The sequence below is a fragment of the Ornithorhynchus anatinus genome, chromosome 4 (genome assembly GCF_004115215.2).
Source record: "Ornithorhynchus anatinus isolate Pmale09 chromosome 4, mOrnAna1.pri.v4, whole genome shotgun sequence".
Classification (NCBI taxonomy): Eukaryota; Metazoa; Chordata; class Mammalia; order Monotremata; family Ornithorhynchidae; genus Ornithorhynchus; species Ornithorhynchus anatinus.
The window spans coordinates 104,337,154-104,363,824 of record NC_041731.1 but is presented as its reverse complement, the minus strand read 5'-3'; the positions used below and the strand labels follow the sequence as shown (position 1 = coordinate 104,363,824).

The following is a 26,671-nucleotide window of genomic DNA, read 5'->3' as shown; positions in this document are numbered from 1 at the left end:
GGTAATGTCAAGCATGACTCTAATATATATATTAATAGAATGTCAAAGGGATTCTCCCCCGGCGAGCGCTTGCTTAAGTCGTATTCATTCGGTCTGTTTTGGAAAATGAGGGAAAACCTTGAGCGCAGAGCTGAGCGTGGCAGAAATGGCAATCGTTGCATTCTAAAATGGCCAGGGAAGCTAGGGGACAGAGCGGCGGGAGGGAGGGAGTCGGGGGAGGGAATGGGTTGGGAGAGGGAATTTAGAAACGCAGACCTGAAATGGGCTCAGGAAAACTCAGGCAAGTCTCTCTTTAAATAGATAACTAAACCGATCATCTTATGCCTGGAAACACTTTCATCGACAGTCCAATTAAACCGGTTTCTGTTTTAAGCTCCTCTCTGGCGTTGAGTCTGAATTATATACCCGAGGAGTAAAGCCGGTGCCCCGAGATCTCAAGTACTGATATAACAGAAAAAATAGCCTGTGGTCTCTCCTAGGGAAAACGAAGTGCAATGTCATGTCCTTGATCTGGGTAAGCAACTTCAGCTGGAAGAGTACAGATCAAGGACATTGTTTTTTGTCCAGCTGTAGAATGATCGCGATAATTGACCCCCCATTAATATGTCAACTGCATTAATCAGAGAACTTTCCTGCCCTAATATTGCAAATCTCTCTTAGCGGTAGTACTTCTTGGGACCTTCATCGAGGGAGTACCTTTGATTCATCTAGGTGTGGCTGCTGTTTCTGTTAGGTATTTTCTGTTGCTCTCTTTGATAAATTGTGCTTTCATTCGCTTTAAAGTGGAAATGACAGGTGGAGATGATTGAGGCCGAGGGAGGCAAAAGGTTGACTGCTCGTTTGTGATCGTTATTCCGAAGACGAGACGTCCATCTAAAGTTGAGGTTATTGTTTTGAAAATGGTATAACGTATCAAGTGACGTTGATTAAATCCCACGGAAGAGTACACGGTGACTCTACCCACCCGCTCAACCTGGGGAAGGCGGACTGTGTTAGTTAACCCCTTCTGTGCCCCGCTCCGGCCCCTCGTCTACTGAATCTGGTGCGCCGTCTCCTAAGGTATTTGTTTTTGTGGTGCTGTCTGAGCGTCTGCTGTGTGCCAGGCACTCGCCTGAGCACTGGGGTAGCTACGTAATAATCAGGGTGGGCACAGTCCCCGTACCGCAAGGGACTCGGGGTCTGAGGGGAAGAACGGGTATTTAATCCCCATTTTAGAGGCGAGGAAACTTATGGCACAGAGAAATTCAGCGACTTGCTTAAATTCACACAGCGGGCAAGTGGCAGAGCTGGGATTAGAACCCAGGTCTCCAGACTCCCAGACCCGGGCTCTTTCCTGTAGACGGTGCTGCCCTGCCCACAGGTGAGCTCAAGAATAATGTCGATTAATTGAGTGACTACAGGCTCGGTGACTTTTGGCTCGGCCCGGCCTTGGTGGCTGTTTTTAGCTTCAGTGAGCTCCAGAGAGGGCCGGGTTTTGAGGTCACGTTTATGGCCTCGATTTCCTCGTTCGGGTCCAAAGGCCCATGTCTGTTCCCAAGCCCGAAGGCGACAGTAACCGCGGCCAGTGCCCGAGGCATCAGATGTTTCGTACTGCGCGTTTCCTGGGGTGCACGACTGTACGGCTATTTAAGGTGCTGCATATAGAAGTTAAAAGGAGACACGATTCTTGACCTAGAAGAGCTTATATTCAAGGTCAGATGATCCAGATATAGACTCATCTAGAATAGATCGGTGGCCAAATGCAGGAAATTAATAATATATTTTTTTTCCAAAGAGTAATAATGCTTTTGCGATGTTCCTTCGTTAATCCTTACGGGTAACGGAGGTAAGCGAAAGGTGGAGAGATGCCCTTTTTATTTAACTATTTATGATCCTTACGTAGCTCCTGGTCTCCACTGGCTCTTGTAATGACTTTTGATGCACTGACAAGGCTAGGCTGTTGAGGCCACCACTCTGCAACCGAAATTGGGCTGCTGAGCCACTGCCTACCCCTCAGGTCCTCCTACTTACCCCTCAGGGGCTCAGTGTGATTCGGAGATCACTCGGGAGGGCCAGCCCGGGGCTTCAGTCTGGCCCGCATTAGACCGTGCCAGGTCTTTTTGCTTCAGGAGATGGAAAATGGGGCCATTTGGCTGTATATGAGAACCAAGATGAGTGACTTTGGGCAAGTCACTTAACTTCTCTATGCCTTAGTTCCCTCATCTGTAAAATGGGGATTAAGACTGTGAGCCTCACATGGGACAACCTGATTGCCCTGTATCTACCCCAGCGCTTAGAACAGTGCTGTGCACATAGCGCCACAAATACCAACATTATTATTATTAGGGCTTCTTAAGGAAGAAGATGTGGGAATGAGGGACTCCACTCAGAACCCAACTGTGAGATCGTGAGGGTCCCAGTCGTGGCTGAACCAGATTCCCACCTAGAGTCACAATCAAAATCAGGGGTCGATCTGTACCACAGCATGACAGAAAGATCACAACAGAAAATGCAAAAGTTGAGGCTCGCGAGTTAATGCTTAAATCCACTGAGGTTTGAAACCATCAGGGTCAAACGAAGGATTCGATGAACGGAATGGTGTAGTGGAAGGAGCTCGGACCTGGGAGTCAGAAGACTTCTAGACTGTTGAGCCCGTGGTTGAGGAGGGATTGTCTCTCTCCGTTGCTGAATTGTACTTTCCAAGCGCTTAGGACAGTGCTCTGCACACAGTAAGTGCTCGGTAGATACGATCGAATGAATGAAAAGACCTGGGTTCTAATGCCGACTCTGCCACTCTTCCGCTGCGTGATCTTGGACGAGTCACTTCACTTCTGGGCCTCAGTGAACTCATCCACAAAATGGGGATTAAGACTGAGACCCACGTGGGACCCGGACTGTGTCCAGCCTGTTTATTTTGTACCTACCCCAGTGCTTAGTTCATTGCTTGGCTCATAGTAGGCACTTAACAAATACCATTAAAAAAATAAATAAAGTGACTTGGATACCGGATGTTTCCAACATGCAGCTGTCCGAAAGCCTTACCTGGGGGAAGAGTCAGGGCAATGGGGCTTAGTCTAAAATAACCCTCATATTAGGAGTATGATAGCCAAAGCAACTTGCCTTTCCTGGCTTTTTTTTTTTTTAAGGCATTTGGTCTCAGGAGAGCAGGCAGTAGCACACATCCCAGCCGCCAGGAAGCTCCAACTTTTTGACTTCTTCCTTGATCTCTGCCCTCTGGAGAACTTGGTCCCATCCACAGGAGGGTGGAACTTCCCCATTCTTAGCAGAGGAACCTGCGTCCTCCCAGAATAGTCCAAAAGATTCAGGGAGTTGGGGGGCTGCGGTGGGGGCCGGGCCGCGTCCTCCTGCATTCACTCATTCGGTCGTATTTATTGAGCGCTCACTGCGTGCAAAGCAGTACAGTATCCTGCAGCTTGGGTCCTCTTCCCGGGAGTTCTGATGGAACCGGGAGTCCAGACGGAACAGAGCCCCTTCTCCGTTGGCTCAGAGATTCCCCCAAATAATCAGAATTCCTTGATGAGGGGAGTGGGGATCGTCTTGTCCCGAACGGAGAACCGTCACGCCCCTCAGGGAATGTCCCACAGTCCGCTTGGTTGGGAAATGTGGCTCCTGAGGTGCCCCCGGGGAAGATTTGAGGCTACTCCTGAGGTGCACGAGAAATAGTTTTGGGCCCTTTTGTGGCAATAAATTACCATCCTGGGCAACCATTTGAGTTGAACAGCAAATCAAAAAGATGCTAGCCGTCGGTTTGTCGACGTACACTTGCAATTTTATTGTGTAGTGCTCTCAGTGTTGGTCATTAAGACATACTTGCGGAATAGGTAGGGTAGCACAGTTTGACCGTAACCCGAAATATAGATTTAAAATGTGGAAATAGTTTGAATATCGCCTAGAGGAGTAGCGTGGTCTAGTGGAAAGAGAAGGGTCCTGGGAGTCGGAGGACCCGCTTGGGTTCAATCCTGGCCCGGCCACTTTTCTGCTGTGTGACCTCGGGCAAGTCACGTCTTTGTGCCTCAGAGTCCTCATCTGTAAAATGAAATATAAGATAGCCAGCCCCGATGCGGGGCAGGGACTCTATCCAACCTGATTAGTGGGTATCTACCCCAGTGCTTAGTACAGGGCTTGATATATTGTGTGTCCTTAATAAATACCAGTTAAAATTTTAAAAAAATCATAGAAATTTGCCCCCTTGAAGCCTACTGCCTATGTATGTGGCGAGGAGCCTGAAAATGGTCCTTCAGCTGCAGTGTTCTGATGTCTTTCCATGTTTGTTGTTCTTGTATTCTCCTTTTGTTTTGTCTCTGTTGATTCAGTGTTTCATCATGTACTCATGTCAACCTCTCCAGCCCCCTCCTACTTTTAGGTTGCGAGCCCTCCACGGGGCAGAGGCCAAGTCTTACTTATCCTCTACCCCTTTGTACACTGAGTACTTGGTGCTTAGTACAGCGCTTTTGCGTACAGCAGCCACTCAATAAATGTCGAGCGAATGGCGAATGAAGGAATAACAAACAGAGAGGGACAGTGCAAGGCAGTGGAAGAAACAGAAGACCAGGGAAGAAATCGTAGTCAGGAGTAGAGGATCAGTGAAAGAAGATGGGATGAGACGGAAGAAGCGATCGGATGAGTTACTAATGGAGAGAAGGGGATGCTCACAGAGGAACAGAAAGTAGGGGGATCTGAAAGGGGTGGGGGAATGATCAGAGAAAGGAGGCAGTGCGGGCCGGAGGTAATCACAAATGACACAGAGAGTCAGGAGACCCAGCTTTGAATCCCAGCCCCACCTCTGGCCTACTTACTGTTTGATCATGGGCAAGTAACTAAATCTCCACGGAGCCTCTTCATCTGAAAAACGGGGTAAGGTAGGTTGCGACCCCTGAGTGTATTTTTCCAAAACCTGATGGCATTCGGTCTCCGAGCTCTAACCTTTCCTGACCATCAAAGATATTTATCGAGCGCTTACTGTGTGCTGAGCACCGTGCTAAGTGCTTGGGAGAATATAAAATGCCATGGAATTGGTAGACACGCTCCCTGTCCACCCGGAGCTTACAGTCTACTTATCGACTGCTCCATCAGCCGAGTCTCGTCCCTCTGTAGGCTATATTTCACTCTGATGCCTGGATCATTTTTCCAATGCGTCATTCTGCCCAAGTCTCACCTCTCCCCAGAAACGTCCAATCGGGTTTTGTTTTTGTTTTTAATGGTATTTAAGCCCGGATTACGTGCCAGGCACTTACTAAGTGCTGGAGTAGATAAAAAAAAAAATGAGGTTGGATACAGTCTGCCACAGACGGGGCTCACAGCCTTAATCCCCATTTTACAGATGAGGTAACAGAAGCCCGGAGAAGTTAAGGGACTTGCTCAAGATCGCAGAGCGGACAAGTGGTGGGACCGGGATTAGAACCTACATCCTTTGACTCGCAGACTTCTCTCTCCACATGGAGCAGAAACTCCTAACCTGTCAGCTCTCTCCTTCCCTGTTATCCGCTCACTTTTCCCACTACAAACCGTCCCTTTTTATAGAGATAACCTACTCACTGTGCCCCGTCCTTATCTGTCCCACTGCTCACACTCTTCTTTCTTCCCCCCCCGAAATCCATCAGACCCCGGATTTCCCCATCCTACTGAGAGCTCACCTCCTCCAAGAGGCCTTCCCAGACTGAGCTTCCCCTTTTCCCTCTGCTCCCTCCTCCTTTCCCCCTTCACCTCCCCTCAGCTAATCCCCCTTTCCCCCCTTTCCTCTGCTCCTCCCCCTCTCCCTTCCCCTCGGCACTGTGCTCATTTGTATAGATTTTTATTCTTCTATTTATTTTGTTAATGAGGTGTACATCCCCTCGATTCTATTTATCGTGATTGTCGTCTTGTTTTTGTCCATCTATCTCCCCCGGTTAGAGTGTAAGCCCGTCAGTGGGCAGGGATGGTCACTATCTGTTGTCGAATTGTCCATTCCAAGCGCTTAGTCCAGTGCTGTGCACGTAGTAAGCGCTCAGTCAGTACTATTGAATGAACGAATCTGCAAAACCTTCCTGTAATGAGACCTTCCCTAATTGATTTCTACTCTCTCCGGACTATATCCGGCCCCTGCCACCTCAGCATGTCTGCACCACTGAGCATTGTGAATTCACAACCTCCACCGTGTGAGCGTTCCGCATATACCCTCTGTATACCCTCCCGTACCACTTCTCCAACGCTGGTATTTGTTGAGCACCGACTGTGCATAACACTGTTTTATGTGCTTGGGAGAGGACAGCCCAACAGAGTTGGTAGACACGTTCCCTGCCCACGACGAGTTTATGGTCTTGAGGATTTTCGTCGACCCCGGCCAGGAGGATGGAGCGCGGGCCTGGGAGTCGGAGGATCTGGGTTCCGATCCCGGCTCCGCCTCTTGTTCGCTGTGTGACCTGGGGCAAGTCAGTTGACTTAGTTGTCGTCTGTAAAATGGAGATTAAAGCTGTGAGCCCCCTGTGGACACGGACTGTGCGCGACCCGATGAGCAGGGATCCGCCCCGGCGCTTAGTACACAGTGCCAGGCCCATCTTGTCCTGTCCGTATGCCGTCGAATCAGTCAGAGCTCACCTGTGCTGGGCAGCAGCGGCATGGGAGGCAATGGAGGAGTCGAGGGCGGAAATTCAAGTTTACTCTGCAGAAGGAGGCCGTGGTAAACCACTTCTGGATTTTCACCAAAAAAGGTCAATGGATCCACTACCAGAACGATCGCAGATGGAGGTGGGGCTTTCTCGGAGAGGTGTGTCCATGGTAATTGCATAATAATAATAATAATAATAATGTTGGTATTTGTTAAGCACTTACTATGTGCCGAGCACTGTTCTAAGCGCTGGGGTAGATACAGGGTAATCAAGTGGTCCCACATGAGGCTCACAGTCTTAATCTCCATTTTACAGATGAGGGAACTGAGGCACGGAGAAGTGAAGTGATTTGCCCACAGTCACACAGCTGACAAGCGGCAGAGTCGGGATTCGAACCCATGACCTATCAAACACCATTAAAAAAAATAATAATTCTCCTTTCCCGACTGCAGCGTTCTGGGGCCTCGGTCTCACTGTCTTGCACCGATCTGGCAGGAAGGTCCCGAGCGGCGGCAGGTGGCTTCCGCAGGAGTTAGTGTCACCGTGCCCCAGCCCCCTCTATCTCGCCACCGACCCCTCTCCCACATCCTCCTCCTGGCCTGGAACTCCAGACCACCACGCTTCTCATCTTCAAAACATTATTCAGCTCACACCTCATTCATTCATTCATTCAATCATATTTATGGAGCGCTTACTAGGTGCAGAGCACCGGACTAAGCTCTTGGAATGTACAATTCGGCAGCAGAGACAGTCCCTGCCCAGCAACGGGCTCACAGTCTGAACGGGGGAGACAGACAACCAAACAGAACAAGTAGTCTGGCGTCAATATCATCAACGTAAATAGAATCATAGATATGTACACATCATTAACAAAATAAATAGAGCAATAAATAATATATACAAATATGCCCAAGGGCTGCGGGAGGGGAAGGGGGAAGAGCAGAGGGAGGGAGTAACGGGGAATGGGGAGGGGAGGAGGAGCAGAGGAAAGGGAGGGCTCAGTCTGGGAAGGCCTCCTGGAGGAGGGGAGCTCTCAGTAGGGCTTTGAAGAGGGGAAGAGAGTTAGTTTGGCGGAGGTGAAGAGGGAGGGCGGTCCAGGACAGCGGGAGGACGTGGGCCAGGGGTCGACGGCGGGACGGGCGTGAATGGGGGACTGTGAGGAGGTGAGCGGCAGAGGAGCGGAGTGTGTGGGCTGGGCTGAGGAAGGAGAGAAGGGAGGTGAGGTAGGAGGGGGCAAGGTGATGGACAGCTTTGAAGCCAAGAGTGAGGAGTTTTTGTTTCGTGCGAAAGTTGATAGGCAACCACTGGAGGTTTTTGAAGAGGGGAGTGACGTGCCCAGAGCGATGTCTGTAGAAACTGGCGATTGACACCAAGACAAAACAAGAGGCCTTCTCCCAGCGAGGCCTCTCTTCCCCGGCCCGCTCTCCCGTTTGCATCCTTTGCGCACTTGGATCTGTGACCTTTGGGCACTGGATGTTCGCCCCGCCCTCAACCCCACAGCACCTAGGTGCATAGCTTTAAATTATATATTATAAATTACTAGGTCAAGCTCGTCGTGGGCAGGGAACGTGTCTGCCGAATGTTGTATTGGGCTCTCCCAAGTGCTTAGTAGAGTGCTGTGCTCATAGTAAGCGCTCAATAAATCCCATTGAGGGATTGAAGTAGAAAGTTGGGAAGGCCGTAGCTGCGGTGGTCACCCTGGCTGGGGTTGGGACCTTTTTACTCTGAGCCATGAGAAGCCCCTGTCTCTGCTCCTCTGCCATTGCCTTTTTGATTTCATTTTCATATTTATCTCGGTCCTTGATATTTCATGTTGGTTTTTGTTGTTTTGTCTTGGTGTCACTCACCAGTGCCTTGCCTCCTCTTACGCAGCATGGCGTAGCAGGCGGCAGAGAAGCGGAGCGGCGTAGTGGATAGAGCCCGGGCCTGGGAGTCAGTAGGTCATGGGTTCTGATCCTGGCTCCGCCACTTGTCTGCTGCGTGACCTTGGGCAAGCTTAGAACAGTGCTCTGCACACAGTAAGCGCTCAATAAATACGATCGAATGAATGAATGAAAGTCACTTCACTTCTTGCAGTGTCTGTCAAATGGGGATTGAGAGAGTGAGCCCCAATGTGGGGCAGGGACGGTTTACAACCGGATTTGCTTGTACCCAGCCCAGCGCTTAATACAGGACCTGGCACATAGTAAGCGCTTAACAAATTCCATAATTATTATTATTTATGCTTAGATTGTGAGATCCTTGAAGACTACGGGCTTGGGAGTCAGAGGTTGTGAGTTCTACTCCCGGCTCCGCCACTTATCAGCTGTGTGACTTCGGGCAAGTCACTTAACTTCGCTCTGCCTCAGTTAACTCATCTGTAAAATGGTGATTATGATTGTGAGCCCCATGTGGGACAACCCGATCATCTTGCATCTACCCCAGAGTTTAGAACAGTGCTTGGCACATAAAAAGTGCTCAACAATTGCCATCATTATTATTATTGTTCTGTCTAATTCATCCCCTTATAGACTTTTCCAGTGCTTAGAATAGGGATTTGCAAACAGTGCTTAATAAATATTATTACTACTCCACGTGCAGTTACTTAAGCACTCATTCATGTGCGTATCACCGTTTTCTTTTTCTTCTCTTCTGTAAAGTATTTCAGTGTCTGTCTTCCTCATTCTAAGTTCCTTGAGGGCAGGGATCATGTCTGCTGACTCTCTTGAGCAGTGCACCCAGTTGGTGCTTGAGTGCTGCTGATTGATCCACGTCAAAGCACATAGATGTTCCCTGGCACGGGTTCTAATGCCGACTCCGCCTGCTCTGTGACCTTGGGCAAGGCACTTCACTTCTCTGGGCCTCAGTGACCTCATCTGTGAAATGGGGATTAAGACTGTGAGCCCCACGTGGGACAACCTGATAACCTTGTATCCACCCCAGCGCTTAAAACAGTACTTGGCACATAGCAATTAACACATACCGTTGTTGTTATTGTTGTTATTATTTCCCACCCGTGTTCTATCCAAAATGATGAGTAAAGATACAAGTTCTAGGAAAACAATGTATAAACTTTTCTTCGGGGAAATACTTCCGTGGTGTGAGTATTCTTATATTTGTGATAGCAATGTGGGGAGACAAATGCGTAGGTGAACGTGAAGATGAATTGATAATAGTAGTGACAGTAATGGTATTTATGTGCTTACTATATGCCAGACACTGAGCTAAGTACTGGAGTAGTTACTCGGTGATCGGGTCAGACACAGTTCCCATCCCATGAGGGGCTCACAACATAAATAGGAAGGAGAGCAGATATTTAATCCCCATTTTACAGGCGAGGAGACTGTGCTACGGAGACGTGAAGTGATTTTTGCTTAACCCAGAACCCAGACGCTTTGACTCCTCGGCCTCCACTCCCTCTACTAGACCTCCCTGCTTTTAGAATGTGATCTTGAGATTTCAGCACGGCCAGGTGGAGAGAACATGGACCTGGGAATCAGAAGACCTCGGTTCTCATCCCGGCTCCACCACTTGTCTGCTGTGCCGTGTGACTTTGGACAAGTTCACTTAAACCCTCTGAGCCTCAGTTCCCTCATCTGTAAAATGGGGATTAAGACTGTGAACCCTGGGAGGGACAGGGACTGTGTCCAACCTGATTAGCTCATATCTACCTCACCACTCACCACCGTGCCTGGCACATAGTGCTTAACAAATACCTTGTTAAACAAAAAAGCACAAAATTTCCATTTTATTCATGTCTCCCAGAGCAAACACAAAATTAAAATGATGTAACGTTACCGTTCTTAGAGAAAACGATCATTTTAAGGTCAGGCCTGCATTTGAATAAATGCCATCCAGCTGTAAATTTCTAGATGACAAAGGTCAGCTTGTTCAACTCAAGGCCCAGCAGAGACGAAACTACTGTATTAACTCCCCAGGGGGATGATCCAAAAATCCTCTTGACTTTCTGACCTACATCTGTTTCCCCTTACCCTTCCATAAGAGAGTGACACGGACAGTAGACAGAGAGAACTGGACCGAGGGAAAAGAAGTTCGGGGGGAGAGGTCAGCGGGATAGGAGATGAGCCTCCAAAGGCCAAGGTCTCCACAGTTGTCCTTCTTACAGTCCTCAGTTTCTCCTTTCCCCAGGTCTTTCGCTCCCACCCTCGCTCACCACCATCACCACTGCCCCGGCCGGCCTCTCACCCCATAACACCTCTGTTCATTTCTACACGTGGTTGATTAATAAGTTATTTTCTGAATATCCGTCATCCCCTCTAGACCGTAAACTTGCTACGGACAGGGAACGTGTCCACCGACTCGGTTGTATGATACTCTCCCGAGTGCTTACTACGGTTCTCTCTGCACACAGTAAAACACTCAATAAATTCCAGTGATGGCGGTGATGATGATTTGATTGGGGGCAACTACTAGCAGAAAAAGGATCCCCAAATACATGATGTCAAAAATTTGGGTGGCCAGGGGGGAAAAACAGTTGAGCTGTAGCAGTTGAAAACTTGTGAACCTTATGTACTCTGAACCATAAGCTGAATGAGCAATCTCCTTTGAGCTATTAGTATTTATTTTTTTCCTGTCCTTGGTAAACATGTGAAAGGGTCCAGAAGTAGCAGCATTTTAACGGCTTAATTTTCAACTGGGTAATGTAAGCTCTCGGAACCGTTAACTGAGCTTCTCCGATAGGTGATGATGTAAATCCAAGCAAGTTTTTTATTCTTCTAACTAAAAATGTTGTTGATAAACTGCTTCCCTTTAGGCTTTTGTAACCACGATCATTATTTGGTTAAATTGGGGTTTGTTCTTTCTCCTGTAGCAACGCAGTCTAACCTCAAAGGGAATTGTGGCCCTAAACTTAGAGGAAATGAGACTGTTGCTTTCATAAATATTGTTCAAAATCCCCAAATATGTTCTAAGTCATTAGGAGCTCCTTGTGGGCAGGGAACGTGACTTCTAACTCTGGTGTATTCTCCCAGTGTTTAGTACTGTGTTCTGGACACGATAAGCACTCGATAAATACCATTGATTTAAAAATATAATCTATTTCCTGGATTTATTTAAAGTCTTCAAACTCTGGTGTAATTGTAGTCTTGAGTAGACTTTTATCTTGAACGGAGTTACTATTTTGTGCCCCAATGGGTAAATCCTTTCTGTCTTGCAAATAATGACGGTTCTTCTTGGTTTTGGTACTAAATGGACAGTTTTTAAAAGCTTTTACCAATGTGGGGGTTTGAGAAGTAAAATTATTTGTTTCTGTATCTTTCAGAATTGTTAGTCGTTAGGGTACAGTTGGTGTGCTTGAATGTGGTAAGGCGGAAAATAATTTTTAATATAATCTTTGCTATCAACCAGTCAAGGAGTGCTTGTGGTGGGCAGAACAGTCAACCAACCAGTGGTATTTATTGAGCTCCTACTAAATGCAGAGCACTGTACTAAGCGCTTGGGAGAGTATAACAGAGTTGGTAGACATGTTCCTTGCCCACAAGAAGTTAACAGTCTAGAGAGGGATGCAGTGCTCTGCACATAGTAAGTGCTCAATTAATACCATTGTTTTGATAATACGTTAGGGATATATAAATCAGTGCTTTGAGGCTGAGGGCAGGGTGAATATCAATAATAATAATGTTGGTATTTGTTAAGCGCTTACTATGTGCAGAGCACTGTTCTAAGCCAGAGGTAGATGCAGGGTGATCGGGTTGTCCCACGTGAAGCCCCCATTCTTCGTCCCCATTTTCCAGAGGAGGTAACTGAGGCCCAGAGAAGTGAAGTGACTTGCCCACAGTCACGCGGCTGACAAGTAGCAGAGCTGGGATTCGAACCCATGACCTCTGACTCCCAAGCCCGGGCTCTTTCCGCTGAGCCACGCTGCTTCCCTAAGAGATGAAAGGGTTCAGATCCAAATGCATAGGTGATGCGGGAAGGAGAGGGAGGAGGGAAGGTTGGAGAAGGCCTCTTGGAGGAGATGGGATCTGAAGGGGGGTGGCGACTGGAGCCTCCTTCCCCCCGGAAACCTTGTGGTGGGACACACGGAGGACAGTCTCTTCTGGTTGGGACAGCCGTGCCCATCCCCCTGAACTGCGGTCCCCAACCGGGGTACCTCCCCCCAAATCGACTTTGTAGTTTGGAAGCTCACTAAACATCTCAAAATGGAAAATATAGCCATCTTATCATCTCTAGTCCAAAAAAAGGGAATCGAAGTTCAAATGGTAGGGCTATTTTTTTCCCCTCATTTCTAAACCTTTCACCGAGGAAACTAGGCCGTCATATAAACCGTGTACATTTCTGTCAGCCTATTTTATGGAAGAAACTTAAAGTTTTGGATTGTATTTTTGTTTTGAAAATATCTTAGGCATGGTTTCCCCTTTTGAGATGCTAAATGTGAGCTTGATTTTATCCAATCGTGATGGAAGTTTGCAAAATCATGAGAAGTTGGATCTGGGAAAACATTGGAATTGTTGTTCACTAAATCCAACAATAGCAGGACCAGCATGAAGAAACACGTGCCGTTTTAAAAATTTTATGGGTAACCCCCTCTACACGCACACATTTTTAAATTTTTAATTCCCTCAAAATAAAAATTCAGCAACAAAAAATTTAGAATGACTCTGCTGAACAGCATCCACATGAACCGTTGAGGGTTTTGTTAAATTCCAAAATTGCCGGGCACATTACAGAAAGCCATTTGCAGCTCAATGAAACTCAGATCGTAGGCTACATCGAAAGAACACTGTCGTCAGGGGAATATGAAAGTTTGAATTCTAGCTGGGACTTGTGCCATCTATTCTTTTTAGGCCAAGATCAATAACTCACAACTATACCCAAAAATAACCGTAGCCTTTTCTGAGGAGTTGTTTGGCTATACTTTCGTATTCGGCCCATTAGAATTTTCTGTAATTAGAGAATTTAAAATTGTGTCCAGAAATGTTATATATAGATTTTTCAGTTTTTCCATTTTTATTGAAGAAACTTAAAGTTTTGGGTTATTGTATTTTTGTTTTTAAAATACAAGGTATTTTAAGCATGGTTTTCCCTTTTTGAGATTCATTCAGTCATTCATTCAATTGTATTTATTGAGCACTTAGAGTGTACTGAGCACTGTACTAAGCGCTTGGAATGTACAGTTCGGCAACAGAGTTTCCTAACTTAAACCCCCCCGTTAGATATAGAAATTTTTGCTTTGTGAAATTATGACTGGGCTTTTTAGCAAATTAATACTGAATTAGGCAGAGGCGGGGTTAGAAACTCTGACTCAAATCGGTATCTTTAGGAAAGCCCCATTAATCATGGCCAAAACAGATTCCCAAACACAATGATAGCCAAAGTTAAGTTTAAATCATTCAGAATCGTGATATTTGTTAGGCACTTACTATTTGCCAGGCACTGTACTGAGCCCTGGGATGGATACAAGCAATTTATATAAATTGGTAAGAATGTCAACAAACAATTCAAAGCCTAAAATATGTAGAATAATACTTGGAGCCAGTGACATTTAAAGCTGCTAATGCAAAGCTTGAATACCAAGAGCCCCTCACCAAATGCTTAACTGGTGGGCACCGTAAAACTTTTCACGGGAAAGTGGCTGGAAAAGGTGAAGGCCAAAACCCCCAAATTAGTTCATCCTAGTTTCCCTTTCACCCCAGGTGAAACATCTTGAGCTGAGAACAATGCCTCGCCATCTGGAACTTTATCTGCTGGGGTTCCAGGTTTCATTGTAGCACTTATTAAGCACCCACTGGGTACAGTGTGCTGAATTTGAAGACAAATGCAGCACACCAGAGGAAAATTAGGGCCTTTTTTTTCCCCCTCAATTCACCCAAGAACAAGGTGAGAGCTCACCTCCTCCAAGAGGCCTTCCCAGACTGAGCTTCCCCTTTTTCCTCTGCTCCCTCTCTGCTCCCCCTTCACCTCCCCTCAGCTAAGCCCCCTTTTCCCTCTGCTCCTCCCCCTCTCCCTTCTCCTCCTCCCAGCACTGTGCTCATTTGTATAGATTTTTATTACCGTATTAATTTTGTTAGTGAGGTGTACATCCCCTCGATTCTATTTATAGTGATTATGTTGTCTTGCTTTTGTCCGTCCGTCTCCCCCGGTTAGACTGTGATCCCGTTATTGGGCAGGGATGGTCTCTATCTGTTGTCGAATTGTCCATTCCAAGCGCTTAGTCCAGTGCTCTGCACATAGTAAGCGCTCAATAAATACTATTGAATGAATGAATGAATGAACAAAACTGTACTCACTGAGGGTTAGAGAGCTTCCATGATTCACAGGGAAACGACACTCCTCCCAAAATACTCCGGTAGCTTCTAGAAATTATAGGCAAAAGTATAGACAAAACCAGCCACTTCCACCCCTCGGGGTTTGTAGAGAAGCAGCACGGCCTTGTGGAAAGAGCATGGACCTGGGAGTCGGCGGACCTGGGTTCTAATCCTGCCTGCACCACTTACCTGCTCTGTGACCTCGGGCAAGTCGCTTAGCCTCTCGGTATCCCGGTTCCCTCACCTGTAAAATGGGGATTCAATACCCGATGTCTCTCCCGTTTAATAATAATAATAATAATATGGCTGTGGGGGTGGGAGGAAGGATGAATAAGGAGCAAGTCAGGGTGACGCAGGAGGGATGGAAGAAGAAGAGAGGAGGGCTTAGAGAAGGCTGCTTGGAGGAGATGTGCCTTCATTAAGGCTTTGAAGTGGGGGAGGGCAGTTATCTGTCTCATATGAGGAAGGAAGGCGTTCTAGACCAGAGGTAGGATGTGGGCGAGAGGTCGGCTGCGAGATAGACGAGACGGAGGGACGGCGAGAAGGTGAGAATTGGCGGGACGAAGCGTGTGGGCTGGGTTGTAGTAGAGTGACCAGGGTGAGGTAGGTGGGGGCAAGGTGATGAAGTGTTCTGGTGCGTATCGGTTCACGTCTTTGGTGTCTTAGCGTTTGCTTAAGAGCTTGCGACAGTACGAGACGATAGAGTCGGGAGTCTCAAGACCATAAGCTTGTTGTAGGCAGGAAAGATGCCTACTAACCGTGTTACATTATACTCGCCCAAGTCCTTAATAATAATAATAATGTTGGTATTTGTTAAGCGCTTACTATGTGCCAAGCACTGTTCTAAGCGCTGGGGTAGACATAGGGGAATCAGGTTGTCCCACGTGGGGCTCACAGTCTTCATTCCCATTTTACAGATGAGCAGTGATATAATCTGTCTCCCCCGATTAGACTGTAAGCCCATCAGTGGGCAGGGATTGTCTCTATCTATTGCCGAATTGTAATAATAATAATAATAATGTTGGTATTTGTTAAGCGCTTACTATGTGCAGAGCACTGTTCTAAGCACTGGGGTAGATACAGGGTGATCAGGTTGTCCCACATGAGGCTCACAGTTAATCCCCATTTTACAGATGAGGTCACTGAGGCACAGAGAAGTTAAGTGACTTGCCCACAGTCACACAGCCGACAAGTGGCAGAGCCGGGAGTCGAACCCATGACCTCTGACTCCGAAGCCCAGGCTCTTTTCCGCTGAGCCACGCTGCTTCTTTTACATTCCAAGCGCTTAGTACAGTGCTGTGCACATAGTAAGCGCTCAATAAATACTATTGAATGAATGAAATGGATGATGTACAAACTATAAGTGCTCAATAAATCCAATCGCTTAGACGCGATTCCTGCCCACGGTGGAGCGTACAGTCTCTTTTTAGTTTGTGAGTCCCTTGAGGGCCAAGGACCGTGTCTGATTCCCTCCTGTGAGTTTTTAGCAAGTGCTCGGTTCAAGGGTCTGAATAAACTATCCTTATTACAACAGCACTATACACTGCTTGGGAGGAAACTATATAATAAAATCTAAAGTAGAATTAAAAAGTATGTTTTAATAATTCTTAATTGAGGTAGGAGTCCTACTGTTGTGTATCAAGGTAATTTTTTACTTTCCTTCAAAAGAAATTTGATCACACAACCCATACATCTATCTGTAAATTATTGCTTTGGGGGGAGAGATGGGGGAGAGGGGTAGTTTAAGAAAAGCCTAAAAGGAAAGTTTTGGGATATTTTGAGGGTAGTTTATGAATGAAGATTGAGTTGTCAGAATATTGCAAGAAATTGTAAAGATGTGGATGACTGACTGGAAAGTTCTTTTGTTTCTATTTCAGGCCTCACGCCTGCTTGTTTTGTTTTTTTAGGTGGGAAAAGTCATGATTCCTTTTTCTCTTCTGTGTCCAGGATGCCACTTGTAATAATGTTGGTATTTGTTAAAGCGCTTACTATGGGCCGAGCCCTGTTCTAAGCGCTGGGGTGGACAGAGGGGAATCAGGTTGTCCCACGTGGGGCTCACAGTCTTAATCCCCATTTTACAGATGAGGTCACTGAGGCACCGAGAAGTTAAGTGACTTGCCCACAGTCACACAGCTGACAAGTGGCCGAGCCGGGATTCGAACCCATGACCTCTGACTCCAAAGCCCGTGCTCTTTCCACTGAGCCACGCTGCTTCTCAACTTGTGTTGACATGACCCCCTTATATGGAATAGACAACGTCAAGGATTTTCTGGCAGAATCAATCCCTAGAATGTATTGATCAGTGCCTAAATTGAGGGAGAACAAATAGGAATTCAAGGCAAGGTGAGCAAGCTATATTGAGAAGACCAGATGAATCTGAAGACAAAACACTGTACAAAGTTCATTCATTCATTCAATAGTATTTATTGAGCGCTTACTATGTGCAAAGCACTGTACTAAGCACTTGGAATGGACAGTTCGGCAACAGATAGAGACAGTCCCTGCCCATTGACGAGCTTACAGTCTAATCGGGGGAGACAGACGAAGATTAGTGGCTGGCCCGCTGAAGAGTGGGGACTGTGTCTAGTTAATTCAATCGAATTTATTAAGTGCTTACTTTGTGCAGAGGACCCGTACTAAGCGTTTAAGCTGTGTATTCTTTCCCAGTGCCTAGTGCAGTGCTTTGCACAGAGTAAACACTTAATAAATAGTACCGGTACTTCTACTAAGGCTCCCACCCTCTCCATCTATTCAGGATCCGCTACTGGCAAAGAAAATAGTAGAAGAGAATGGTTAAGTTGAATAGAAACTAGAAGACCCTATATGGGATTTGGAAACTCCCACAGATATTTGCCCCAACCGTTTGTCCTGGAGAACGTGGTTGCCACCAACAAGTGGATAGCCGATTCGTAAATTCCTCGGACTCACAAGGAACTCAAAGTGAAATAAATAGAAATAAAAGGTCATACCTGCAACACCCCCCAGCCCCGACGCAAGGACTGAAAACAGGGATGAAATACATGAAATACAGGGCTGATTAGACTGTAAGCCCGTCAGTGGGCAGGGACTGTCTCTATCTATTGCCGATTTGTGCATTCCGAGCACTTAGTACAGTGCTCTGCAAGCAGTAAGCGCTCAATAGATGCTATTGAATGAATGAATACATAACCCAGAATATTGGAGCTTTTGAAATTGCCCAGTACATTGGAATCTTGAGCATCCAGAGTGGGAAGGAGCGTTTTTGTATGCGGCAGATACCGAAAGCATTGGGTAACTCCACAGACACTGCTCACTGGGACTGAACTCCCACAGTGGAACCAGACCTGAGGAAAATCTGGTGGAACTGTGGCCGAAATGCAGGCTGATTCACGAGGTTCGAGGCGGAACACCGCCGCCGGTGAGGCGTGAAAGGGAAAGCTGTCAACTTGTTCAACTTTATTTGCAGCTTGTATACTAGTCACTGAAGCGAGAGGATAAGATTGTATCCTGTTGTATTCATTTTCTAATTTTTCCTAAAAAGACCGTACTATATTGACTTTTTTGGTATTTGTTTGGTATTTGTAAATAGCTTACTATGTACAGAGCACTGTTCTAAGCGCTGGGGTAGATACAGAGTCATCGGGTTGTCCCACGTGAGGCTCACAGTCTTAATCCCCATTTTACAGGTGAGGGACCTGAGGCACAGAGAAGTGAAGTGACTTGCCCACAGTCACAGCAGACAAGTGGCAGAGCCGGGATTCGAATCCATGACCTCTGACTCCTCTTTCCACTGAGCCACGGTGCTATTGATCCCCTCCTCTAGACTGTAAGCTCATTTTGGGCAGGGAACCTACCTGCTAATTGTTGCGTGATACTCTCCCAAGCACTTCGTATAGTGATGGCTCGATGAGTACGATTTATAATCTGCTTAGATGTTCAGATTTTATTCATACGCAAGGAAAAAATTAATGCTCCTGGAAAAATGTGGGTGGTTTTTTCTCCCAAGGTTTAAACATCAAAGTTTCTAGGAGAGGATTTGTTTGCTGAACACTTGGATGGATCCAAAGAATAATAATAATGTTGGTATATGTTAAGCGCTTACTATGTGCAGAGCACTGTTCTAAGCGCTGGGCTAGATACAGGGTCATCAGGTTGTCCCACGTGAGGCTCAGTCTTCATCCCCATTTTCCAGATGAGGTCACTGAGGCCCAGAGAAGTGAAATGACTTGCCCACAGTCACACAGCTGACAAGTGGCAGAGCCGGGATTCAAACCCATGACCTCTGCCTCCCAAGCCCGGGCTCTCTCCACTGAACCACGCTGCTTCCCCTAATATCCAAAGGGATATTCAGTGCAAGGATCATTTTGGACTATTTATCTATGAGGCTGTTAACATCCAAAATAAAAGAGACATTTCTCATTAACCGCTCCAGATAGTTGAATTTATTGTACTACTTCCTGAAACTTTAATGACCTGACAGAAGAAATACAGCTCTTGGGTGATAGAAATTTCTCTGCACCTTGGGCCTAGACCCAGGGGAGGCAACAGGGATAATAATAATAATAATTGTGGTATTTGTTAAGCACTTACTACGTGCCAAGCACTGGGGCAGATAGAAGGTAATCAGGTCTCAGAGTCTAAGTAGGAAGGAAAACAGGTCTTGAATCCCTATTTTGCAGATGAGGTAACCGATGTATAGAAAAGTTGAGACTTGCCCAAGGTCACGCAGGGGATGAGAGGTGGAGCGGGGATTAGAACCCAAGTCTTGTGACTTCCAGTCCCATGCTCTTCCCACTAGGGCTGATGGTTTCCACGGTCCCAAATGGACTAGCTCCCGAATTAACGTATTAGAGGCCGCTGCCCTAAAGCGTTCAGGATTAAGAATTAAGGATTCTGGAAGATTGGGGTCAAATTAGAAAATCACAGATACTGCAAGTGGCAAGCAGAGCAAGAAGGGACTTGTCGTAGGCGGGGATTGTGTCACTTTATTGTTATATTGTATTCTTTATTGTGTTATATTAATATTAATAACAATGTTGGTATTTGTTAAGCGCTAATCATGTGAAGCAGCGTGGCTCAGTGGAAAGAGCCCGGGCTTGGGAGTCAGAGGTCATGGGTTCGAATGCCGGCTCCGCCACTTGTCAGCTGGGTGACTGTGGGCAGGTCACTTAACTTCTCGGTGCCTCAGTGACCTCATCTGTAAAATGGGGATTAGGACTGTGAGCCTCATGTGCGACAATCTGATTACGCTGTATCTCCAGCACTTAGAATACTGAGAGCCCCCTGTAATCAGGGCCTTCTATTCAGCGCTAGGGAGAGCTTGACCGTGGGCAAGTCACTTAACTTCTCTGTGCCTCAGTGACTTCATCTGTCAAATGGGGATGAAGACTGTGAGCCTCACAAGGGACAACCTAGTTACCCTGTATCTCTCCCAGCGCTTAGAACAGTGCTCTGCACATGGTAAGCGCTTAACAAATACCAGCATTATTATTATTATGTGCAGAGCACTTCCAAGTGCTGGGTTAGACACAGGGTACTCAGGTTGTCCCACGTGGAGCTCACATTTTTTAATCCCCATTTTTACAGATGAGGGAACTGAGGCCCAGAGAAGTGAAGTGACTTGCCGAAGGTCACACAGCTGGGGTGTGGAGCCGGGGTTAGAACCCACGACCTCTGACTCCCAAGCCCGGGCTCTTTCCACTGAGCCACGCAAAGCGCTCTGCACACAGTAAATGCTCAGCTCCGATTGAATGAATGAACTCTCCATGTGCACAAGGTGGAAAGATTTGTTGATTTCTCATCCCTCTTTTCAGATCCATCTAGAGGCATCAACTCCTTGGGAGTAAATTAAAGCGATTGCTCCTTTGGCTTTTTGCGTTTACCTGCCAGCCTCTCTCTCTTCCCAGATCTCTGACAAGATGTGCGAGTTGCCATTCCAAACTAAAGTCACCGGTAACTTTAGGGGCCTTTAATGGTGAGATAGGACCGCGGACCCCAAGGAGCTTACGATCTAATGGCGAAGGAGCCCAGAAGAATTAACAGAAAGAAGAGACTGGAAAGCCAGTGCTTAAATAAGTGCATTGCAATGGAAACATTTCCCTCCAACACCAATCTCCAGCACCGTGGCTTAGTGGAAAGAGCCCCGGCTTGGGGGTCAGAGGTTGTGGGTTCTAATCCCGGCTCCGCCGCTTGTCACCTGTGTGATTTTGGGCAAGTCACTTCGCTCCTCTGGGCCTCAGTTACCTCATCTGTAAAATGGCGATGAAAACTGTGAACCCCTCGTGGGACAAACTGATTATCTTGTATCTATCCCAGTGCTTGACACATAGCGCTTAACAAATCCCAGCATTATTATTTGGAGAAGCACTGTGGCTCGGTGGAAAGGGCCTGGGTTTGGGAGTCAGAAGGTCATGGATTCTAATCCCGGCTCTGCCACTTGTCTGCTGTGTGAATTTGGGCAAGTCACTTGGTTTCTCTGTGCCTCAGTTACCAGACTGTGAGCCCGTCAAGGGGCAGGGATTGTCTCTATCTGAGGCCGAATTGTACATTCCAAGCTCTTAGTACAGTGCTCTGCACATAGTAAGTGCTCAGTAAATACTATTGAATCTGTAAAATGGGGATGAAGACTGTGAGCTCCATTTGGGACAACCTGATCATCTCGTATCTCCCCCCCCCCAGGGCTTAGAACAGTGCTTTGCACATAGTAAGTGCTTAAATACTAGCATTATTATTAATAATATTATCATCTCTCTGTCGACCCCTGGTCCGCATCCTTCCTCTGTCCTGACTGTCTCACCCGCTTTGTACATGAGACCATCACCCTCCCTTACCTTCAAAGCCCTATTATGATCACGTCGGAAGCAGCGTGGCGTAACGGATAGAGCGCGCGCCTGGGAGTCATAAGGTCCCTGGATTCTAATCCCGGGTCCCCCACTTGTCTGCTGTGTGACCTTGGGCAAGTCATTTCACTTCTCTGGGCCTCAGTTCTCTCAATTCTAAAATGGGAATTAAGACTGAGAGCCCTATGTGGGACGGGGGCTGTGTCCAACTGGATTTGCTTGTATCCACCCCGGCGCTTAGTACAGAGCCTGGCACATAGTAGGCACTTAAATGCCATAATTGCTATTATTATTATTAATCACATCACCAAGAAGACTTTCCCAACTAAACCCTCTTATCTACTCCTCTCCCTTCTGCCAACACATTTGGATCTTTAACCTTTAAACACTCGATATTCACCCCACCCTCAGCCCCACAGCACTTGTGTACATATCCATAATTTATTTTCCTGTCTCCCTACTAGACTTTAAACCTGTGGGTAGGGAATGTGTCTGTCAACTCTACTGTGTTTTATTTTGCTCTCCCAACCACTTAGTACAGTGTTCTGCACCCAGAAAATCTTCAGTAAATACCATTCACTGGTAGTGGTTAGGGCTAAAGGGCTGAGGTGGGAGTTGGGAATGTGCGATTTGGGGAAAAGGAAAATGAGTTGGGAAAGCCTTCTGGATGGTCAGTTAAACCGGGGTGTTGTGAGAGGAGCTGTTGGAAAAGAGCTGTATGAAAGAGAGCCCACGGGGTCCCGGAATGCCAGTAGTTGGAAGTTTCTACGTGATACGAAGAGGAATGGGTAGCAGCTAAAGATTTTTGAGCAGTGGAGTGACATGTGCAGAATCGCACTTTTAAAAAAAAATCATCTGTGCGTCAGAATGATCTCAGGACCGGGACTGTCGGGGCGATCAGTGAGGCGGATGACCTAAAAGTCCAGCCAGGCTGTAATGGATACCTAGGCTCAGACGGTGGATGGGGTAAAAGGGCAAGACTTGGGAAATATTGGGGATGAGAAAAGGATTTATCAACAGACCGAATATGAGATTGGCTAACTCTGTCGTATTGTACTCTCCCAAACACTTAGTACAGTAAGTGCTCAGTAAATGCCACTGATTGAGAGAGAGAGCAAGGAGTCAAGGATAATATGAATAGAGAAGAAGCGTGGCTTACTGGAAAGAGCACGGGCTTGGGAGTAGGAGGACATGGATTCTAGACCTGGCTGCTGTGTGACCTTGAGCAAGTCACTTAACTTCTCTATGCCTCAGTTACCTCATCTGACTTGAGCAAGTCACTTAACTTCTCTATACCTCACTTACCTTATCTGACCTGAGCAAGTCACTTAACTTCTCCATGCCTCAGATACCTCATCTGTAAAATGCCCCACGTGGGACAATGTGATTACCCTGTATCTACCCCAGCGCTTAGAACAGTGCTTGGCACATACGAAGCGCTTAACACATACCATAAATATTATATGAAGAATGCAGCCCTCTGGGATAAGTAGGAAAAGGTTGTCATCGTGGCCACAGCTGCGAGCATGGTTAAGATCTCTCAAACATAGCGCTGTCTTTATAGGTTCAGAATGGTTTTGGATTTTTTTTTTTAAAAGGTTTAGAGTGGTTTCGGAGCCCTTAAAGGAAATTAGGCACTTGGTACACCCTGTATTTTTACACATATTTTAATGCACAAATTGTGCATAAAGAAAATGTGCTATCAGTGTGATGTCGCATAACACTTTGGGGTTGAACCACCGTAAAATTTTCTCAGTAACAGTAATAATTGTGGCATTTAGGTGCTTTCTTCTGGCCAAGCCCTCTATTAAGCATTGGGGTAGATACAGAATAATCAGGTTGGACACAGTCTTTATCCCACATGGGTCTCACAGCCCGAGTAGGAGGGAGAACAGATATTGAATCCCCACTTTTCAGATTAGGAAACTGAGCCTCAGAGAAGTTCAGTGACTTGACCGTGGTCGAAAAGCGGGCAAGTGGTCCAGCTGGGATTAGAAGCCACCAGGTTCTCCGACTCCCAAACGTATGATCTTTCCACTAGGCCACATTGCTTCTCATTTTCTCACCTTAAGTTCCGTGAAGTACTGCTGCTAAGAAAGAAAGTTATGACTTTTTTTTTATCAGCAGTAACAGAATGAGAGAGAGCTGCCTACGCGTGGCTCAGTGGCAAGAGCCTGGGTTTGGGAGTCGGAGGTCATGGGTTTGAATCCCAGCTCTGCCACTTGTCAGCTGTGTGACTGTGGGCAAGTCACTTCACTTCTCTGGGCCTCAGTTACCCCATCTGGAAAATGGGCATGAAGACTGTGAGCCTCACGTGGGACAACCTCATTACCTTGTATCTACCCCAGTGCTTAGAAGAGTGCTCTGCACATAGTAGTGCTTAACAGATACCAACATTATTATTGTTACTGATGCCTGACCCACTTTCTCTCTGTTTAGAAATGTGAAAACCCCATTCTGATGTGTGAAAATGTGCATTAACTTCATGTCCACATCAAAATAACGTGGAGCCAGATCTTGTGATCAGAGAGAGCAAAATCAGTCCCAGTGATACTCTTCACAGGTGTGATTATTGTCAGCTCTGTGTCACTGATGACACGGAAACATTTGATGAGTTGTTTTTTTTTTTAAAATCGATGGAACAGTAATCCCAGTTTGCCATATCGGATTACCGTTGCCCAGTCATCTTCCAGTCAGTCAGTTGTATTGACTGAACGCTTACTATATGAAGAGCATGCTACTGAATGCTTAGGAGGGTACAGTAGATTTAATGCACATGGTCTCTGCCACTTGCCTGCTCTGGGACCTTGGGTGAATCCCTTCACTTCTCTGTGCCTCAGTTCCCTTACCTGTAAAATGGGGATTAAGACCGGGAGCCCCATATGGGACAGGGACTGTGTCCAACCTGATTAGCTTGTACCTACCCCGGTGCTGAAAACAGTGCTTGACACATAGTAAGCGCTTAACAAATACCATCGTCATCATCATCGTTATCATTAAATTAGCAAATTAATCAGTGAATCTTATTCACTGAGCACTTACTGTGATCAGGGCACTGTATTAAGGGCCTGGGACAGTACAGCACAACATTAATAGTCACATTCCCTGCCCACATGAACTTACTCTCTGGAGGGGGGCACAGATGTTAAATAAATTCCGGTTAAGTACATAAATGCTGAGGGGCTGGGGACGAGGGTGGCGAATAAAAGGAGCGAGTCAGGGGAACTCAGAGGGAGTGGGAAAAGAGGAGATGAAGGTGTAGTCAGGGAAGGCCTCTTGGAGGAAATGAGGGTCTTGTGTATGAATATAGGTGTTCCCCAAGTCCAGACCCTAAAAGGATTTCACAAGATATGAAAATATTCTGTGATGAAAAATGCCCCAAGGCAAATAATACCCTTTAAATCCCTTTGGCGAATAGATCTTAAATTATAACTGCAGGATGTACTGTCTCTCTGAAGCACTTCCATATCACCTAGGGTCTTGGGGACACCCCCTTCCTTTCCCCCGTTAGGGACATACCTGTAATAATAATGTTGGTATTTCGTAAGTGCTTAGTATGTGCAGAGCACTGTTCTAAGCGCTGGGGTTGATACAGGGTCATCAGGTTGTCCCTCGTGAGGCTCACAGTCTTCACCCCCATTTTGCAGATTAGGGAACTGAGGCGCAGAGAAGTGAAGTGACCTGCCCACAGTCACACAGCTGCCAAGTGGCAGAGCTGGGATTCGAACCCATGACCTCTGCCTCCCAAGCCCGGTCTCTTTCCACTGAGCCACGCTGCTTCTCTGTTGCTTTCCCCTACATAGTAATTCATTTTAATGTCTGTCTCCCCTTGTAGATTGAAAGCTTCTTTAGGGCAGAGATTGTATTAACTCAGTCAGTTGTACTCTCCTAAACACTTAGCACAATGTTCTGCACAGAATAAGTACTCAGTAAATGCTAATGATTGTTCATTAATCTTAAGATTTTTCTAGTGGTCCTAAACCAATCCAGGCTAGAGTCTATTAAGTCATTTTATTTTATATTTGGTCTTAGATCTGATGCCCTAAAAAGCAAATACTTGCATTCATTCATTCAGTAGTATTTATTGAGCGCTCACTATGTGCAGAGCACTGTACTAAGCGCTTGGAATGTACAATTCAGCAGCAGATAGAGACAGTCGCTGCCCATTGATGGGCTTACACTTTCCCAAGCACTTAATACAGTGCTCTGCACACAGTAAGTGCTCAGTAAATACCACCGATTGATAGATCGAAACACAGGTAGAAAAAGAACCCCGTGTTAATGATTTTACATCGGTTAACTTAGAGCACCCAAATCTTGGGATTCTGATGCTGTCAATCTGCGATATTTTTACGTATCTCTCTCCAGTTAGTATTTTCAAGACAGGACTGTAATATACACTTTATAATCACACACATTCTTGCTTCCAAACTGCATATTAGTGATAATAATAACGTAAGTAAATTTGGAATATAATGTAAAATAATGTAAATAAATAATGGTATTTGTTAAGCGCTTACTATGTGCCAGGCACTGTTCTAAGCGCTGGGGTAGATACAAGGGAATTAGGATGGCTCACATGGGGCGCAGAGTCTTCATCCCCATTTTATAGGTTTTACAGATGAGGTAACTGAGGCCCAGAAAAGTTAAGTGACTTGCCCGAGGTCAAACAGCTGACAGGTGGCGGAGCCGGGATTAGAACCCCCGACCAATGACTCCCAAACCCGGACTCTTTCCACTAGTCCACGCTGCACACATAATATATAGTAGCTATATACGTATATATATGTGTGTGTGTGTAGATATGTGTGTGTGTGTGTGTGTGTATATATATATATAAGCTATATTGGGGAGTAAAAGCTTTATTTGCCATTACTGAACCATATTTGACACATCATTTGTCTAGTTTAGCTGTACATATTGCACCCTTCAACTGCTTCCTTGGGTTGTCATCCCCAACATGAATAACAGCTAAATGGATACGCATAATAAGGTGGCTGAAGACATGGTGTGACCTGCCAGT

General features: G+C 46.3%; 1 protein-coding gene across 1 annotated transcript in view; it reads left to right on the top strand.

Annotated features, from left to right (window-relative positions):
* Positions 1–26,671, top strand: part of PRKACB (protein kinase cAMP-activated catalytic subunit beta) — a 162,469-nt gene that overhangs the window by 2,584 nt on the left and 133,214 nt on the right. The window lies entirely within an intron of this gene.